At 41.7% G+C, this 5,935-nt stretch overlaps 1 protein-coding gene across 3 annotated transcripts in view; it reads right to left on the minus strand.

Annotated features, from left to right (window-relative positions):
• Positions 1 to 4,464: 4,464 nt before the first annotated feature.
• ILDR2 (immunoglobulin like domain containing receptor 2) overlaps positions 4,465 to 5,935 on the minus strand; it is a 72,482-nt gene continuing 71,011 nt past the window's right edge. For all 3 annotated transcript variants that reach the window (XR_008616978.1, XR_008616977.1, XR_003679458.1), the window contains one exon: positions 4,465 to 4,533. The gene's annotated coding sequence lies outside the window, so the exon portion shown is untranslated. The remainder of the gene's footprint in view (positions 4,534 to 5,935) is intronic.

A 5,935-nucleotide genomic window follows, 5' to 3' on the forward strand; every position in this document is an offset into this window, starting at 1 on the left:
GTGTGTGTGTGTGTGTGTGTGTGTGTCTTTTAAATAACATCATCCTTATGGTTCACTGTTTTTACATTAATTCTTTAAACAAATATTTGTCTAGGACACAATTCCCAGGAAGGTGTTGGACTGCAGTGATAAATGAACAAAATATAAGATTCCTGTCCTCATGGAGCTTACATTCCACGTAAGCTTACATTCTGTCATATTGGAGAAGAGACACAATAAAGAAGTAACCAATAAATACTCAAGCTAATTAGATAATGCTACATCCCATGAAGGAAGTAAGGTGACAGAGGCACCAGACAGGATGACTGGGAAGTCTTCTCCAAAGAAAGGATATTTAAGCTGAGATATTAAAAATGAAGAAAAGCCACAAATAAGGTGGGTCAAGAAACTGAAAGGAGGCCTGTATGACTGGAATAGATTTTTTGAAGCCTCCATGTGAAAAGTGAATGATGGAGAACAAAGCTAACAGTGCATGTGAAAAACCTTGAAGGATTTTGGTTGACAAGGTGTCAGTAGTGTGCCAGGAGTGCCACTGCAGTCCCTGTGGTCGTGGGCTGTGCAGGCAGAAGTCTGGTCTCCACAGGGAAGATGTTGGTCCTGTGCTGCTCAGAATACCCTCAGCGTGTTCCATCTGGGGACTGTGCATGGTCCAAGTAAAACTGGGTCAGTTAAGGACCATCTTTGTTTGTTTGCTTGTTTGTTTGTTTTTAAGCATCTTCCTCCCTCCCACCTTCCCTCCCTCCTTTCCTTCCTTCCTTCCTTCCTTTCTTTCTTTCTTTCCTTCTTTCTTTCTTTCTCCACCCCACCCCACCTTCTTTCTTTTTGTATTTTGGCCATACTGCATGGCATGTGGGATGGTTCCCTGACCAGGGATTGAACCTGTGCCTCTGCAGTGAAAGTGCTGAATCCTAACCACTAGGCCACCAGGGAACTCCCAAGACCATCTTTGGACTGTGTAAAGTTAAAAAATATCCAGATCTGACTCCAAATGATTTGAACAATAATGTAAATCTTTGCTAAGTTTCCTTGAACTTACAATACAGATGTTTGTGTGGAGCATCACAGAAAAAATAAATCTTTAAAAATTCTCTTTAGACATCTTTTTCACCCAAGCTCCACACTCGTACTAGCCTCTCAGCTTCTCTTCTCTTGATTTCTGTCCTTTCATACCCTCCACCCCAGTGCTGTCTCTCCCATCACCCCCTCCGAAAAGCCAGGGCTGTCCATGTCTGCCCCTTCCTGCACTTCCCACTGGGAGTGTATTTCCCTCTCTAATTTCTCCTTTCGCGACAAGCAGCCCACCCACCACAAATGAACCTTTCAACTCATTGCATTGCACACACTTTAAGATGGCCGTGGAGGATAAATACAAGAGATATTTTAAAAGTATGATCAACAGGACTCCGTAACTGATTGGCTAATCATAACATACTCTAACATTTATTTTGTTCTTGCTATGTGTCACAGCCTGTGCTATTCTATGAACCAGACGGTGTTCTTATCCTCATTCAAAAACGGGGAAACCATGGCTCAGAAAGACTCCATGACTTGCCTAAATCCACAGAGCTGGAAAATAGCAAAGATGGGATTTGAACCCAAGAAGTCTGACTCTGGGAACTGGACATTTCACCCCTGTGCTGGGGTAGAAGGGTGAGAGAAGTCTGTGATGATGTCCTAGGACTCAGGTTAACTAACTGGGATTGCTGAGTCCCTCAACACAGGTAGGAAAAATAGGTTAAAGGGCAGGCCTTTTGTTTTTGGGGTGGTGTGACTAGTGTAAGTTACCATTACTCCTATGTTAAAACTCCCAGTTTCTCTCTAAGGGTAATGTAAAGATTGCTTCTTTTCTGTTTTCCTGGCTTCTTTATTCTGCCTTTGTAGTAACTGTTAACTCTGATTTTTAGAATGCAATACACCAAACTCTTCCTAAAGAAAAATAAAAAGATATGTGGAGCACACCCAAAGAAGATTCAAAATCAGAAATGAAGCACTGATAGCTTCGTAGCTTTGTCTGATCTATTTGGCCTCCTTAGCAATTGGAGTGGATGGCTTGGGGGGTACAATCTGGGGCTAATGGGGGTTCAGACTCTATCTATGTGTCTGATGCAAACTATTTGGGTAGTGCCGAGGTGCTTCATGGGCACCGTGGTTACTTAGGTTCTTGGCAGCCACACCTATGATTGGGATATAACTCCTGTTCCCTTCCTCCCGACCCACATCAATCTTATAGTCATTGGGTGCTCCAAGATTATCACAAAATTTAACCAAGAACTTCTTCAGACAGTTCCTCTCCATGGTTCATGGGGAGCGCCTTTGGAACAAGTGTCTTATTCATAGACACACAAGCAAGAAAGCTGCCCACCCAGAATCAGTCTCCCTGGACAGCAGGTGCAGCTTTTTTTTTTTTTTTTTTTTTTGTGGTACGCGGGCCTCTCACTGTTGTGGCCTCTCCCGCTGCAGAGCACAGGCTCCGGACGTGCAGGCTCAGCGGCCATGGCTCACGGGCCCAGCCGCTCCGCGGCATGTGGGATCCTCCCGGACCGGGGCACGAACCAGCGTCCCCTGCATCGGCAGGCGGACTCCCAACCACTGCGCCACCAGGGAAGCCCAGGTGCGGCTTTTGATACCACATTATTCTTGCTGGTTCTCTTCCCTGACCTCCCTCATCCTGGACTAAGGCTGCTTTTGCCCCTTACGGCACAGTCACAGTTTGTTTTTCGGATTCAAGGCCTGGTTTCTGAAAATATCAGAGGCTTGACTCACCAAAGAGACAGTTTTAGAATCCTTTATGATCATTTTCTAGACCAAAACACTGGGTTTCTAAGACACAGAAAATGAGGACCAGCGAGTCTTCTTTTGCTGTCTTCTGCTCTGGCTCTCCCCCAGGGTTGCTTGCACTCATCGGTCTCAGTTTATTTGTATCATCCAAATAAAGTCACTGACATAGAAAACACTCTTATGATCACCAAATGGGAAGGGTGGTGGAGGGATAAATTAGGAGTTTGGGATTAACAGATTATACACTACTATATATAAAATACAATGGATAAACAACAAGGGTCTACTGTATAGCACAGGGAGCTATATTCAATGTCTTGTAATAACCTATAATGGAAAAGAATCTGAAATATATGTAAATATATACAAAAAAATGGACTCACTTTGCCGGACACCTGAAACTGACACAATATTGTAAATCAACTATACTTCTATAAAAATAAATTTAAAAATGAAGTCATTGATATTCATGTTATATCATCCATGCAGCAGTTTTACCCTCTGGGTCCTTTGATATTAGAACAAGCCTTCCCTCTTGGTGCAAATGAGACCTTTGCTCTAGTTTTCTTCACAAAAATCTCTCCTCCTCTGTCTGCTAAAGCTGCAGTTATATTTTTCTCCCACTTCACAGATGGGGAGAAAGAAACAAGGAGCTAAAGCTCACACACATAAACCCTTAATCAATCCTTCCTCCTGTCTTTCCCAACAGAACTTGATTTTTCCCAGGTGTCACTCACTACTCTCCATGTATCAGTCGTGACTCAGACACCAGTGGCTCCAACGCTGGTCCTTATTCATTTAAACCAATCAGAACATGGCAGACCTAAGTCAGCAAATTCAGGCTAGCAGGAAGGACCTGTACTATATGCTTAGAGGAATGGTTTCTCTCTCCATTCCTGTTGGTTATGAGCAAAGAAACACATTGTCCCAGTTGCTGACCCCAAAGAGAATTAGCTTTAGGATGAAGCTTAAACTTGGATGGCAAAGATGAAAGTTGGAGGCCATTGATAACATACTTAAGCCATTGAAACACCCAAACATTATAGCTTGTTCTACATTTTGTAAGCTAATAAATTTGCTTATTATTTTTGCCAGTTTGTGTCAAGATTTCTGTTTTTGTTTTTGTTTTCTTGGTTTTTGGTTTTTTTGCTACCAAAGCATCCCATCCTAGCCTGTACTTTAATCTTCTCCACCACAGGAAATCCTATCACTTTCTCATCAATTATTCAAGTCAGAGACTTAGGAATCATATTTGTTTTTTTCTTTTCCTGCACCACCTCCAAAATTTAATAAATCAGCAAGCCTGCTTGCTCTAACCTCCAGAATATATTCATAATCCATCCTATACCTCCATCTCCAATGCCACCATCTTAGTCTGTTATCTCTCATATAAAATCTACAATAGCTTTCTAACTGTTTCCCCTTCTCCCACCTTGGCCTTCCTATAATCTGTTATCCATGCAGAAGTCAGAATGATCTTTTTGAAACATAGTTCGTGTTATTTATTGTTTGAAACTTTCTAATGGTTTCTCACTTTGAAAAAAAATCCAAATATCTCATTGATTTAGTTATAGTAAAGACTACATCACTATTAAAATCTCAAAATACAGTGACTTAAATAAGACAGAAGTTTATTTCTCTTTCACATAAGAGTGAAAGACAGTTCTGCTCCATGAGGTCCTTCGGAGACACAGATTCCTTCCATCTTCTTGCTCCATCCTCCCTTAAGCAAGCGTATTGTCCTTATTTGCATGGCTGGTCACGCAAGGGAAGGAAAAAGAGAGGAAGTTAAAGATAAGCATTTTCCTTTCAATCAAGCGGGGTGGGTGTCGCACACATCTTCTCTGCTCATATTCCTTTGGCAATAACATTGGTGGCATGGCTGCACCTCACAAAAAGAAGGCTGGGAAACTCTGTCTGGCTAGGTGTCCAGATTAAAGTCTTTTACCCAGGAGGAAAAGGAGAATAGATTTTGGGAGGATGCCTAGCAGTGTGCCATGCTTATTGTGGCTTTCAAAGCCTACATAACCTGGCCCTCGCAGGCACTCCAGCATCATCTCCTGCTTTCCTCCTAGTTCACTAATCTGAGCCACAGTGGCTTCCTTTCTGTCCTTCAAGCACCCTGAAATCCTACCTACATCCCCTTGCACATGTTTTCCCTTTGCCTAGAACGCTGCCCAGTGATCCTCGCAATCTAGGTTCCTTCTTATCCTCCAGGTAACAGCTTGAAAATGTCTCCTCCTTAGAGAGGCTTTCTCTGACCACCCTTCTACTATTGTCCTACCTCTTAATAATTAATGTCTGTAACTCTGCTTTATTTTATTCATTACACTGATACTTTTATGAAATCATTTCTTTATCTCCATACTGGCTGTCTGTCTCACTGGAATCAGAGCTCCAGCAGAATAGGGCTTTATTTGTCTAGTTCTTGTTTACTGAAGTTATTTGGTCAAGAACATCATGTAGACATGATGGGTGCCCAACAAACGCTTTTTAAAACAAATTGAGTAAAAAGATAAAAGGATCCTAAGCAATTTCTCCCCATCTCATCCTGTGCAATTATCATTTAGATCAAAATTTAAGACTTTGCATTTATTCCTCTTAAATTTATTCTATTAGACATGGCCCATTGCCCCAGTCTGTAGACCTCTCTTGGGATTTAATTCTGGATTATTCACTGCCAGTGGGTCTGTAAGTCCTTCCCAGCATCCCATGTGAGCTGGCCATCAGCCTCCAGCCCTGGGTTAATGGGCACTCAATGTTCCCAGCTCCTTTAATTTATGTTGCTTTTTCACTGCACTTCCCTTTTAATATGTGCTTCCATAATCTCTACACTTGTTTACAAAGCAAGAATTAAGTGTCATGGGCAAAAATAAACTCAAAATGGATTAAAGACCTAAATGTAAGGCCAGACACTATAAAACTCTCAGAGGAAAACATAAGCAGAACACTGTATGACATAAATCACAGCAAGATCCTTTTTGACCCACCTCCTAGAGAAATGGAAATAAAAACAAAAATAAACAAATGGGACCTAATGACACTTAAAAGCTTTTGCACAGCAAAGGAAACCATAAACAAGACAAAAAGACAGCCTTCAGAATGGGAGAAAATATTTGCAAATGAAGCAACTGACAAAGGATTAATCTCCAAAATA

Source organism: Physeter macrocephalus, chromosome 4, assembly GCF_002837175.3.
Source record: "Physeter macrocephalus isolate SW-GA chromosome 4, ASM283717v5, whole genome shotgun sequence".
Lineage (NCBI taxonomy): Eukaryota > Metazoa > Chordata > Mammalia > Artiodactyla > Physeteridae > Physeter > Physeter macrocephalus.